The sequence below is a fragment of the Piliocolobus tephrosceles genome, chromosome 6 (assembly GCF_002776525.5).
Source record: "Piliocolobus tephrosceles isolate RC106 chromosome 6, ASM277652v3, whole genome shotgun sequence".
NCBI lineage: Eukaryota > Metazoa > Chordata > Mammalia > Primates > Cercopithecidae > Piliocolobus > Piliocolobus tephrosceles.
Window position 1 is genome coordinate 72,264,689 of NC_045439.1, and position 14,025 is coordinate 72,278,713.

Sequence of the window (14,025 nt, forward strand, 5' to 3'; positions counted from 1 at the left end):
ACAAACATATTCCTCATTCATTCTTTTGTTTCCATGAATTATTACGGTGCTACCATGTAACAGTATTTGGGTCAAAATGTGGCAGTGTTTATCCCTTTCCAAGGTTTTTAGTTGCACACTTTTCCAAAGTTGTGCTTACAGTTTCTTGTTGGTTGTAAGGTGTCCTTTCAGAAGCCAATCGTGTGGTGTATTTATGTTGATTGTTGGAGGTAGTTTGGTTAGAACCTACTTTGAGTGGCCGGTGTGGGCCTGGGGCACAGTGACAACTGCCTGCTTCATGGGCAGAGCTGAAGTAATTTCTTCCTGGGAAGTACCATCCTCCTGGCCACACTCTCCAGCCCATTTCGGTTGTGTTGGTTTCTTCGCATCTGCACGTTTCTGGCTTCATGTGAGTCTCATTTATTTGAGCATATGACTTCAGGCTGTGGGGAAGAATGGCCATTTTAGGACAGAGATGCACACAAAGGAACAACTGGCTAAATGTGAGTGAAGACATTCTTAGGGGGGTTTCATTTCTTTTATTCTGTAACAGGCAGTCTGGGAAGCATTCTGGACACGTGGCCTGTGCTGTCACAGTTCCTCCTTCCAGGATCGCAGATGTTTGGAGATTGTAGTGATAACCGTTATCATTGAGAATGTCATTCTCGCAGACTCTAATAAGTCAGGATTTATTCAGTGTTAATTTGTGAAAGACAACTGTATTTCTAGCTGAATCCATGTGAAACGTTTCTCCTGGCAGTGTTGCTGGGGCTATTCCCATGGCTTAGTCTTAGGGAAGCACACGCCTTTGAATACTGCTGAAGCTGTGAGTACCCAAAGCGCACTGGAGTACTTTTGCCATATGGGGTGTTAGTCACTGATACATGTCTCAGTCAGACCTGATGGATTCTTGACCCCTTCCTTTTTTAATTTTTTAATTTTAATTTAAAGTTTTGTTTTTTAAGAGCACAACCCCTCAGGTGGCCACCGTGAATCTCTGGTGTCTTCAGTTGGTTGAAGCCTACTTGCTGTCTCTGGTTCAAACATATTCGAAGCCTGATGATGCTTCCCTCAGTTGTTCTTCTGCTGTGTGACCTCCGCGCCCGCAGGGTTCAAGACTGTCAGAGCTGGGAGCCACCTTCACAACTACCAGGGTTTCCGGAACCTCCTTTATCTAGCCCTGGGGATGGAAGAGATGCAATCAGGGGTGGAGGCTTATTAGGTTTATATGCCATTGATAACGAATGAGGAGGTTTTCTTTTATATAAGGGGAGCTTCTTACAATGTGCTTTAGTAGGGTAAAGAAGCTTTTGAGGTTTGCTTTCTCTGGAAGGATAATTAGTGATCCTGCCCTTGCTTTCAACAAAAATATAATTTGCATACCAGTGCATGTTGTGTTACTGAGCACTGGCTGACAAACGGTTCTTAACTCGTCATTCACTCAGCCACTGTTTCTTGAATGGCATGTGTGCCAGCTGTAGTAGGAACTTGCTAAGGCTCTAGGACTAACCCTTATGAAACAGGGGTCCTGGGGGAAGCAAATGCATATAACTATAAACATTCGTGGGGATATCAGAGGGGGTGACTATAGGTGCAAAACTTCATTCATTCATTGTCATATCTAGGGGGTTTTGTGTCTTAGCAGCGTGTTCCATAGTAACACATTCCTGTATCAAAATATTCATCATATTATTTTGAAATTCTCTGCTTAGGTATGTATTTTTCCCACTAAGTTTAGAACTGGTTAAGGACAGGCTATGGGGTATGTAATATATGTACACACACACACATATATATATATTATCATTGTAAATATACAATATATATTTATATATGTACACACATATATATTTCCCCCTCTCTATATATACACACAACGCACACACACATATATATGAAATACACACACACACACTTCTGCCAAGCACAGAAAGTCAAAACTAGGCAAGGGTTCTTTTAGGGTTCATGAAAAAATAGATGTGCTTAGTTGAGAGCGTCCTTAAGTTGCCAGGGGAAAGACAGGATGGATTCACAAAGGGAGATAGTTTTTTTTTTTTTCTCCTTTGTTTAACTCTTGAATTCAAAATAATCCAGACTTACGGAAAAGTTGCAAAAATAGTACAGAGAATTCCCATATGGTCTTCCCTCAGGTTCCCCAAACATTTCGCCCCATTTGTACTGTCTTTTTCTCTCTCTGTATATATATATTTCTGAAATGTTTGAGAGTGGAAGGTAGAATGCAGGACAGGGTGAAAGGCGGAAGGAGAGAGGTGGGTTTGGAGGCTTCTTTTTTTAACCTTCTGAGATGGAGTTTCGCTCTTGTCACCCAGGCTGCAGTGCAATGGCACAATCTCAGCTCACTCTAACCTCTGCCTTCTGAGTTCAAGTGATTCTCCTGCTTCAGCCTCCCGAATAGCTGGGATTACAGGCACCCACCACCATGCTCGGCTAATTTTTTGTATTTTTAGTAGAGGGGTTTCACCACGTTGGCCAGGCTGGTCTTGAACTCCTGACATCTGATGATCCACCCGCCTTGGCCTACCAAAGTGCTTGGGATTACAGGCATGAGCCACTGTGCCTGGCGATTGGGAGGCTTTTGCAGTAACCCAGAGCGCTATGATGAGGGCTGGACCTGGTTGGAAATGATGAGGAAGGTGAGAAGTGGTTAGGTCGGGCATATATTTTGAAAGGAGAGTTTAAATGGGTTGGATGACAAGAGAGAGAAAAAGAAGTTTTAAGGATGATGTCAAGGATTTTGGCCTGAGTAACTGGAAGACTAGAGATGCTGTTATTGGGATGGGGAAGATTATGGGAGGCGTGGGTTATAGCAGAGGGAATCAAAAGTGCGTTTTGGGCATGCTAAATTTGAGGTCCAAAAAGAGATGTTAAGAAGTGTTGGCCGGACACAGTGGCTCACGCCTATAATTCCAGCACTTTGGGAGGCTGAGGCAGGCAGATCACCTGAGGTCAAGAGTTCGAGACCAGCCTGATAATTATTAAAATCGATCATTGATGTTTACTAATTAATCATATTATTGCTCCTAATACCACAGGGGGTTACACCTACCTGTGACGTTGTTCCTAATGTCCGTGGACAGAGGACATGATCTTTGTTTTAATATCGCAGTAGGTGTACACTCACGCTGTGACACTGATCCTAATATCCAGGAGGTAGAGTATGACATGACTCCTAACATAGCAATGAACAGACAGCCACCCGGTGATATTGCTCCTAATATTCATGGAAGAAGCATACGGTATTACTCCCAATATCGCAGGGAGGATACAGCTCTTCTGTGATATGATTCCTAGTATCCGGAGGGGGAGAGGATGATAACAGTTCCAGTATCGCAGGCTGTGTTCACCCGCCCTGTGATATTGTTATGAGTATCCTGGAAAGGATATGACTCCCCATAGAGCAGGAGGCTTACATCCAGCCTGGGATATTGTTCCTAATATCCATGGAGAGGAGAGGTTGATATTACTCCCAATATGGCAGGGGGTGAACATCCACCTTGTGATATTCTTCTTAATATTCCAAGGCTGAGAGGTTGATATTATTCCCAGTATCGCAGACACTGTACACCCCCATGTGATACTCTTCCTGGTATCCGGAAGGGGAGAAGATGGTATTAATCCCCATATCGCAGGAGGTGAACACCCACTCTGTGATATCTTTCCTAGTATGCAGGGGGAGAGGGATAATATTATTCCAATATTGCGGAAGATGTACACGCCCCCCCCCATTATATTGTCCTTAATATTCCAAGGCACAGAAGACGATATTACTCCCAATATCGCAGAAAGTGTACACCCCCCAGTGATGTAGTTCCCATGATCCAGGAGGGAAGAGGATGATATGACTTTCAACCCCTGCACCCTGCAATGCTCTCACCCTGCAACACCGACACCCAGCTTAACCTGACGTGGGACCAGAGGTGCTGGCTGGGGGTGTTGATTGCTTCTCTTTTCTCCCTTGCCAGACTCAGTAGAGGAAGCTGAGACTGAGCAGCCACAGGAACAAGGTGGGTTTTGCAGGTGGCTCAGGCTTCCTCTGGTTATGAGCTGGGCCTTGGGGTAACCTCGGGGGAGGTGACAGAGCTGAGTACGGAGGGCATTGGATGCGGCTGTCACCCCTCTGTGGTGCGGGCTGGGGGCTTGGGGGACGTTGACTGAGGTGGGCCTGAACCTCTCGTCTACTCTGACACTGGAGGCTGTGGGGTCCCACGCTTCTTCCAATGAACATGCTGGCCCGCGCCTGGTCCCTGACCGAGATCGGACATCCTTTCCACTGCTGGGGCCCACATGCAGCTGTGGGTTCCTTTCTCATGACCTGGAGAAGCTACAGCTCGCCCTGTGCTCTGCCTCAGAGATGGGAGGCCAAACTGCCCTCAGCGGGTAGCAGAATTCAAAGCCTTAGGTTGCAGGGGCCTCAACTGAGGTCCCTGAAGGGTCTGCTCTTTCCTGAGGGGCTGATTCAGGGAGGCCCTCCCGTCTCCGCTCTGGGGCTCTGTCTCTTCCCCTCACACAGGGTCCACGTGTGGACAGCCTGGTGATGTGGACACACCAAGGGCCCTTGAAAGTTCCCTGGGAATGGGATCCATCCCAGTACATTTGGGATGCAGGCACAAGGTCCCAGAGGAGGCCTGGGAAGCCAGTGGGGAAGGGAAGGCTGTAGTAGGTTTAGCCTCGGGGAGGGGGTGGTTCCACCCTCTGCCAAAGTCCCTGGAGCAAAGGCTCGTGTCTCTCCAGCTGCCCCAGAGGCCAGGGTAGTGGCTGGGAGGCGCTGTGTGCCTCTGCCGGGTGGGGGGAGATTTCTTAGCTAATCTAGTGAAGTCAAGTCAGACATTTGCCTCTAAATCATATTTATTTATTTTTTAATTCCAAGGCTTTACAGATGAATAAGGAGACAGTTTGTATTGAAAATAGTTTTTACATGTGAGCTTGAAAAAGAGAGTCTGTTTAAATCTAGTTTTTTCCTTCCCTGTAATGCCTCTTTTCATCCCAGGTTTTCCAACAGGGAAATGCGCTCGTTTGCTCACCTCTGGGAGGGGGCTTTGGCTAGGAATCCACCAAAGACAGCAGGTGCCAGTGGACTGCTTGAGCAGTCTGGCCTTTGTTAACCCTTTAGGAACTGTGGGCTTCAGGTTTTCAGACCATGCAAGGTGAAGGTGGCCACAGTTGCCTGGAAGCTTTCCCATCCTTCCTGCAGGGATGGTCCGTTTCTCTGCACGGAGCTTGGTACCTGGGTACAACACCCCTGTCCTGTGCCGTCGGTGGCTTTACCAATTTTGCATAGCAGCTTTTGAGCTGATCAATAGCTCTGATTGGCTGCTGAGGATTTCATGGATTCCTGTACCCCACCAGGGGCCCAATATGCTGACAAAAGTTACATTTGTAGTTGTAGTGCTGCATACACATGGGTCCAGTTAGAAGGCGTTGATTCTTTCTAAAGGGAAAGGCATCTCTGAGGGATCACTGAGCTGACATAGTCTCCTCAAACCATGCTGTCAGGTGGGCGACAAAGCAGGACAGGAGGGTGATTTCATAGGAGAGTCGGGCCACGGGCCTGCGTGTTCTCTCTGTCTCCATAGTGCCGGAGTTCCTACGTGCTCCAGGCTCTGGGTTTGCATTGCACATAATTCTCAAGGGCTCATGGCAAGCTGCACCAGGGACACAGAGGGCGGGGATGCGGGGACCCTGTCCCCAGTGGACCAAGGACTCACCGCTGGACTCTAATCTGTCTAGGTATTTTTGTGACTTGCAGAAATACCTCCACCTTGCCTGGGCCTGGAGCCACTGGAGACCCTTCCGAAGGTGAGGAATATTGTAGAATAATGCAAGGCCTGCCCAGGCTGCCCCCAGGAGCCAGCGTCCTGTGGGTCTCTGTGCGGCATCCAGCAACGTGAGCTTGCAGGACCCCGAGGAGCCCTCCTTCTGCTTGGAAGCTGAAGACGACTGGGAGGATCCAGAGGCCCCGAGCTCACGGCTGCTGTTCCTGAACACCTCCGGATACAAGGCCAGCTTCCGTGGCCTGTACAACGTGGCGCTGCCACGGCTGAGTGGCATGTTCTGCAGCTTTAGCGTTGAGGAGGAGCTGAGTGGGCGCTTGGCACAGGCCCGAGGGGCGGTCAAGAAAACTGGCCTCCTCATGGCCCTGGCCAGGCTCTGCTTCCTCCTGGGGTGGCTGTGCTGCAGGAGGCTCAAGCTGTCCCAGGCCCGGGTGTACTTTGAGGAAACACTGGGGACCCTGGAGGGCAGCTTCGGGGACCTGTTCCAGGTGGTGGCTGTGTACGCCAACCTGACCAGCATTTACCAGAAGCAGAACCGGGAGAACTGTACACGGGTGGTTCCCAAAGCCGTGGCCCTGCTCCTGGGGACGCCCAGCCACATCTGCAGCACCGAGGCGGATGGGGAGCTCCTGCAGCTGGCGCTGCAGTGGGTGGTGGGTGGCCAGAGCCTGCAGGCCGAGGCCCGGGCCTGCTTCCTGCTAGCCAGGCACCACGTGCACCTCAAGCAGCCCGAGGAGGCCCTGTCCTTCCTAGAGCGGCTGTTGCTTTTGCACAGGGACTCGGGAGCCCCAGACGCTGCGTGGCTCTCAGACTGCTCCCTGCTCCTGGCTGACATCTACAGCCACAAGTGCCTGCCCCACCTGGTGCTGAGCTGTGTCAAGGTGGCCTCATTGAGGACACAGGAATCGCTGGCCGGCTCGCTGAGGAACGTGAACCTGGTGCTCCAGAACGCCCTCCAGCCCCACAGCCTCCCCACCCAGACTTCCCACTACATCAGGGAAGCGCTGGCCTCCCTAACCCCCAGCACAAGCCAGGCTCTGCGTGGCCTTCTCCATGCCAGCCTGGCCCAGCCGTACAGCCACCACAGCCCGGCCATCACCTTCTTGACGCAGGCAGTGGAAGCCAGTGCTGTTGCCAGAATCTGTGCCATCATGGACACCCTGGTGGCCCTGGCCTGGCTGCACGTGCTTCATGGGCAGAGCCTGGTGACCTTGAACATCCTGCAGTCTGTCCAGGATGCAGTGGTGGCCAGCGAGCACCAGGAAGGTGTGATTGCCAGCATGGTGGCCGTGGCTCTGAAGAGGACGGGCAGGATGAGGCAGGCAGTCGAGGGCTACTACAGCGCCCTATGGGTGGTTTGGGATCTGGGCCAGCGGAGGAACCAGGCAGTGGTGCTGGCCAACTTCGGGACCCTGTGCCTGCACGCAGATGCCAGCAGGCTGGCCCAGCACTACCTCCTGGAGGCCGCGCGTCTGTCCTCGAGGCTTCTCTGTTTGGAGTGTGGCCGGGACTTCACCCACGTACTCCTGCAGCTGGGTCACCTCTGCACCCGCCAGGGCCCGGCCCAGCAGTGCAAGGGCTACTGTGAGTGGGCCCTTCTGGTCGCCATGGAGATGGACCATGTGGAGAGTGAGTGCCCCAGTTCCTCCTGTGCGCCTTCTGGGGCCACACGGGTCAGGGCACACTTGGGGTTTGTGATTCAGAAACAAGTGGTGGGTTTTCCACCATCGAAAGTGCTGAGTCATGGCCAGCAGCCGATGTTGGCAAGCGCCCTGGGGACAGGGCCAGGCCCTCTGTGCCCTACTGGGGCAGCCAGCTCTTTCCAGTTTGCTCAGGGACCATCCTGCCTTGAGCACGGAAAGTCCTGCCTGCTGGGAATCCCTGGCCATAATCCTGGGATCAAGGCAGGCTCTGCTGAGCTGGAACTTGGGGCCCTTCCATGAGCCAGGCCCTGAACGCCAGTTCTTGTGCCTGTGTTATCTGATTGGTATCTCGGCAGCCCTGCACACCTGTCATCCCACTTCACAGAGGACACAGGGGCAGGTGATTGCCCAAAGCCACAGAGCAGTTCATGCAAAAGCAGCTCGTGCAGAGTGTGCCAGGCCCCACCCACAAATGGAGCTTGTGGGGTCCTGGGGAAGCAGGTGCTGAGCATGGGAACGTGAGCTTCAGGCCAGAGAAACCACAAAAGGGTGAGTGGCGTGATGGTGGGGCAGCACTTGGCCCCGGGTTAGGGAAGCCTCTGTAGTCTGGGACCAGAGGGTTGAGAGGATTTAGTAAAGTAATAGGTGTGGATGAGGAGCTGGTGGTGGGGGAGGGGCTGGCGGTTTAGCCTGTGTGAAGGCCCAGGGGTGAGTGAGCGGGGATGAGTGGGTTGTGAGCGGGGGTGTGATGGGGGAGTGAGCGGGAGTGTGAGTTGGGATGAGTGGGGTGAGTGAGCGGGGGTGTGAGCGGGGGTGAGTGAGCAGGGCTCATACAGGGAGGTGCAGAGTTGGGAGTGGGTGGGTTGGGTGCTGGATGGTGAGAAGCTCTTCTGGAGAGCTAAGCAGGGCCTGGAGCCTCAGGCTGTGGCTTGGCCTTTTCCCCAAGAGCACTGGGGAGCCATGGAGTGCTGTCGAACAGTCACCGCACACTGAGCAGTAAGCGCACGGTAGGTGGGCAGGGCTGTCCGAAATCTAGGCCGCAGAGAATAGATGAGGAAGTTGAGTCCAGGGAAATGGCTGAGACAAGGGATACTGTTGAGTCCCCTCTGCCTTGCAGTGCTTTGTCATGGCACAGTGAGACCACTCAGAGGTACCTCCTGTGGCCTGGACCAGAGCCCCAGGGGCTGTGGCCAAATCTGCCCATTTCCCAGCACTGGCCTGGCACCCACTCCTGGCCCTAGGAGGGATGAGGTTTTGGAAAGGACCGTGTGAAGGGGCCCCGGTCCCACACATCTGCCCAAGGAGGGGTGGGGGGTCCATACCCAGGCTTCTTCCCCAGGGACATTCTCTGACTGGAAGGAGACCCTCCAGGAGCCCAGCGCCCCAGCCCCCACTGCAGCCTCCAGTGGCTCCTGGCACAATAGCCTGTGGCACCTCCTCCTACGAGGCCCTCCCCAGGGTGCTGGGGGATTCAGACTTGGAAATGCAGGCCAGGGAATAGAGATCATGCTTCCCTGTCTCCCTACCCTGCGCTGAACAGTCGAGGAGACCGAGAGTGGGTTTGATACCCCACGTGCTTACTTGGGGTCATTTTTGAGTCACTTTCGGTAGTTTGTGTCCTTCTAGGAGTTTGGCTGTTGTGGCGAGATGGTCTGATTTGTTGGTGTACAATTGTTTGTGGTGTTTTCATGGAATCCTTTTATTTCTGTCAGGTCGGCAATAATGTTTCTTCTTTCATTTCTGATTTTAGAAACTTGGGTTTGTAATGGTTTATTTATTTATTTTTATTAGAGATGGGGTGTCATCATGTTCCCCCAGGCTGGTCTTGAATGCTGGCCTCAGCGATCCTTCCACCTCGGCCTCACAAAGCGCTGCAATGACAGGCGTGAGCCATGGTGCTCAGTCTCTGATTTCAGTCTTTTGTGTCCCATCTTTCTTTTCTTGGTCAGTCTGGTGAAAGACTTGTCAATTTTGTTATTATTTTCAAAAAACCCACTTTTGGCTCTGTTGACTATTTATTTTGTTTTTCCATTCTCTGTATTTTTACTTCCCATTTCCAGCACTGCCTTACCTGCATCTTGGAGTTTTTGATACACTGTGCTATTTTTTTTTTTTTTTTTAAGGTTTTGCTCCATTGCCCAGGCTGGGGTGCAGTGGTGCAATCTTGGCTCACTGCAACTTCTACCCAGGTTCAAGCCATTCTCATGCCTCAGCTTCCCGAGTAGCTGGGATTACAGATGTGCACCACCACACCCGGCTAATTTTTGTATTTTTTTATAGAGACGAGGTTTCACCATTTTTCCGAGGCTGATCTCAAACTCCTGGACTCAAGCGATCCTCCCACCTCGGCCTCCCACCGTGCTGGCCCGGGCTGTGCATTTGTTTGCATTCTTCTCAAATTAGTTTTCAGTTTCCCTGATGGTCTCTTCTTTGACTCACTGGTTGTTTAGGAGTGTGTAATTTCCACATATTTTTGAATTTCCCACGTTTCCTTCACTCTTGATTTCCAGTTTCATGCCAGTACAGCTGAAGAACACCTCTGCTTTGGTCTCAGTCCTTCTCCATTCACTGAGGCTCGTTTTGTGGCCTGGCACATGGTCTGTCATTGGGAATGTCCCATAGGCGCTCGAGGGGACTGTGTGTTCAGCTGTCGTTGGGGAGCGTGTGTGACAGATGTCCATTCGGCCTACCTGGTTTCCGGTGTTAATCTTCGGAATGTTTCTGACACTAGAAAATCAGAAGCTTTCCACTGTTCCCAGCACTGTGTCTTTGGGAGAGGCCAGTGAGCCTATGGTTTTGGAGCCTGGTTGCATGAGAGAAGCATGTGTGGGAACACCAGGGGCTGGCTTTGAACCCCATTCCCCCAACAGGATGCCATGTGTGGCAGACATGACGCTTGGCTTTGCTCTCTCAGGGTTCCATCTATGACAGGGGCTACTTGTGCCCCTGGCCTCATCAGCTCAGGCTGAAGGCAGCCCTGGTCCTTGCCAGAGGGACTTTGTGAAGCAGAAATAGATGGCCTGGTGCAGAGGCCGAGCCTGGTCGGGACCTCGGCCCTGGGAGTTGTAAAGAAGGCCGGCCTCTACCATGAACATCTACACCAACCTGTGCCCATGTCACGGTGTAGTCGTTGTCTGCCCTTGTACAGGTGCATGGCCTGTCTGAGCTCAGGCTCCCCGCCTATGGGGCCCAGGTTCACAGAGGTGTGAAAGAGGCACAGAGCAGGGGCCTCCGAGCCCAGCCAGCCTCGCTTCGATGCTGGGAGGCTGACGTCTTCCATTTTCTCTTCTGCCCAGGCCAGCTGCGGACCGTCCAGTGGCTGTGATACTTCTACAGCGTCGTCATGCCCAGCGAGGCCCAGTGTGGCATCTACCACGAGTTCCAGCTCTCCTTGGCCCGCAAGGTGACTGACAAGGCGCTGGAGGGGGCAGTTCCTGGAGACCATCAGTCAGCTCTACTTGTCCCTGGGCACCGAGCGGTGAGGGCTGGCTTTGCAGTGGTGGGGGTGTGGAGGGGGACAAGGGGGTTGGGGGGGCAGGGCAGGGAGGGGGCACAGGGAAGCTGGCCCAGGGCCCCATCAGCCCCTTTCCTTTGGATCATTTGGTTCCTTGGCATCAGATGCTTTGAGCTGGTGGGTCTGGGGTCGTCCTAGGGCTGCTGCTGGCTCGTGAGTCCCAGCTTGAGCCTCGCTTGTTGGGTCAAAGGTCATCTCAACCCCAGGAGAGGCAGTCTGTGCACTCTGGGCTGTTCTTTCTACTATGGTGGTTTTTGTCATCTGACCTCTGCCTGCCCCGAGTCTTCACTCCTGGCCTTCATCTGTCCCCTTAAATGTGACCACAGCAGCCACCTGTGGCTTCTCTCCCACAGAAGACAGAGCCAACTGTGTCACCTGCTTCCCTGGGGCAGGGTTTCAAGGTCTCACGTCCCATAGGTGGCCCACTCGGCTTCCCCCGAGCATTCTGACCTGGTGGGGTAACTATGGCCCTGGTCACCCCACCCACAGGACATTGCTGCAGTCACAGCCCCTCGAGTGTCAGACTTACTGAGAGAGCGGGGAAGGAGCTTGATTCCATGGGGACCCGGGAGACTGGCTCCAGTCTTGGCCTCAGGTTCACAGAAGGAAAATGGGCCAGTGTGCTAGAGCCATGCTTCTCAGAGTGTAGTCCCTGGACCAGCAGAGCAGCATCTATATCACCTAGGAGCTTGTGGCAAGTGGGAGTTCTGGGGCCTGCTCGAAGCCTGTGGAGCCGGAAGCTCTGGGGGCAGGGCCAGCAAGCTATACAGACAGGCCTCCGAGTGACTGTGATGCCTGCACACCTTGAGAACCATCGGCCTAGATAGCCTCTGAACACTAACGGCTCCTGGTGCGTCTGGAGAAGACACAGGCCATGTCTGGGAGGCAGGGGAGAGGGACTAGCACACTCCTCCTGCCACAGGGCAGCATGGTGCTCGATTCCCTCAGAAGGATGTCCTTCATCTTTTCCATGCCGTGTGTGTTCACCCTGGCCCTCCCAGCAGCCTGGGAAGGGTAGAACACTGCACACACAAGAGGGTCGTTCGCCGTCCTCACATGCCAGATTCATCTGTCACGAGACCCACGGGAGGAGGCAGACTGGTTCCAGGAAGATGAGAGCCCTTGTTCTGACACCTGTGTCTGATTTCAGGGCCTACAGATCCACTCTGGACTACACCAAACGAAGTCTGGGGATTTTCATTGACCTCCAGAAGAAAGAGGAGGTGCATGCCTGGCTGCAAGCAGGGAAGATCTACTACATCCTGCGGCAGAGCGAGCTGCTGGACCTGTACATCCAGGTGAGTGGCAAGTGAGGCAGGAGGGCCCCTGTGCTGTTCACTCTCTGTCCATCCATCCATCCGTTCATCCTTCCATCATCTATTTACCTGTTCATCCTTCCATCCATCTATCCATCATCCATTCATCTGTCCTTTCATCCGTCCATCCTTTTATCATCCATCTATTCACCTGTCTAGCCATCCATTCACCTGTCCATCCACCTATCCATTCATCCTTCCATCATCTATCTGTTTACCTGTTCATCCTTCCATCCATCCATTCATTATCCATTCATCCATCCATCCACTTGTATCATCTTCCCATACACCTGTGGGTCCTTCCATCCATTCATCCTTCCATCCATCCATTCACCTGTTCATCTTTCCACCCATCCATCCATCCATCTTTCCATCATCCATCCAACTTTTCATCCTTCTATCCATCCATCATCCATCCATCCATCCATTCACCTGTTTGTCCTTCCATCCATCTTTCCATTATCCAGCCATTCAGCTGTTCATCCTTCTATCCATCCAACCATCTTCCATCTATCCATGATCCATCCATTCACCTGTCCATCCATCCATTCATTCATTCATCCTTTTATCATCCATCCATTCACCTGTTCATCCATCCCTCCATCCATCCTTTCATCATCCATTCATTCACCTGTTCATTATTCCATGCATCCATCATCTATTCATCCTTCCATAATTCATCCACTCGCCTCCTCATCCTTCCATCCATCCATCATCCATCCATCCTTTCACCTATTCATCCTTCCATTCATCCATCCATCATTCATCCTTTCTTTTATCATCCATCCATTCAGCCACCATCCATCCACCTGTTCGTCCGTCCATCCACTCCTTCATCCTTCCATCCATCCATCCATCTCTCCATCCACCCACTTATCCATCCATCTATCATCCATCCATCTGTCCATTCTTCCATCCATTCACCCGTTCCTCCGTCCCTTCCATCCATCATTCATCCATCCATCCATCCATTTATTCATGGATATATTCATTTATCCATATATCCATCCCTCCATCCATCATTCATCCATCCACCCACCAATCTACCTATTAATCCATCCCTCCATTCATCTATCTGTCCATTTGTTTATCCATACATTGGTCTATCCACCATCTACCTTCCACCCATCCATATATTATCTACCCACCCATACATACATACAGACATACATCATTCCAACCACGCACCCACCCATCCGTCCATCCATCCAGTCAAGCATTCATCTATCCATCCATCCATTGTCTATACATCTGCTCATCCATTCATCCACTCATTCCTAAGCCACTGCTGAGCACCTGTTGTGTGCCTTTTCCCTCCGTCCTACTGGTTCCCTCACATGCTCCCCCAGTGGCCAGCATCTTCTCCCTGAGGGCAGAGGCATGGCCCCTCACAGTGCCTAGCACCTGCTGGTATACAGCTCATGCTCAAAGAATGTGACCACTCAGTTCACACAGAAGAATGTGCTCCAAGCGACACGTGGCACATCTCCTTACAAAATGAATCTATCATAGCGGCTGTTTTCAGAGGCTTTCCCAAACACAGCGTGATCTGGAACAAATTGTGAAGCCCACGAGCCTGGTGAAGCTTTCATTATTGAGCACCTGCTGTATACCTCTTTGAGCTGAGGAGAAGGATCAAGAGGGGACCAGGCCCACCCACAAACACTGTTGATGTGCGGCCCTGAGCTGTGGCAGGGATGTGGCAACACAGAAAAAAACCAGGTGATGGGCTGCCAGCAGTCTAGGGGCCACGGAGATGGTTTGAGTGCGGGGGGGGGGGG

The 14,025-nt window shown here is 52.1% G+C and overlaps 1 pseudogene; it reads left to right on the forward strand.

Annotated features, from left to right (window-relative positions):
• Positions 1-454: 454 nt before the first annotated feature.
• LOC111534951 overlaps positions 455-14,025 on the forward strand; it is a 19,283-nt pseudogene continuing 5,712 nt past the window's right edge.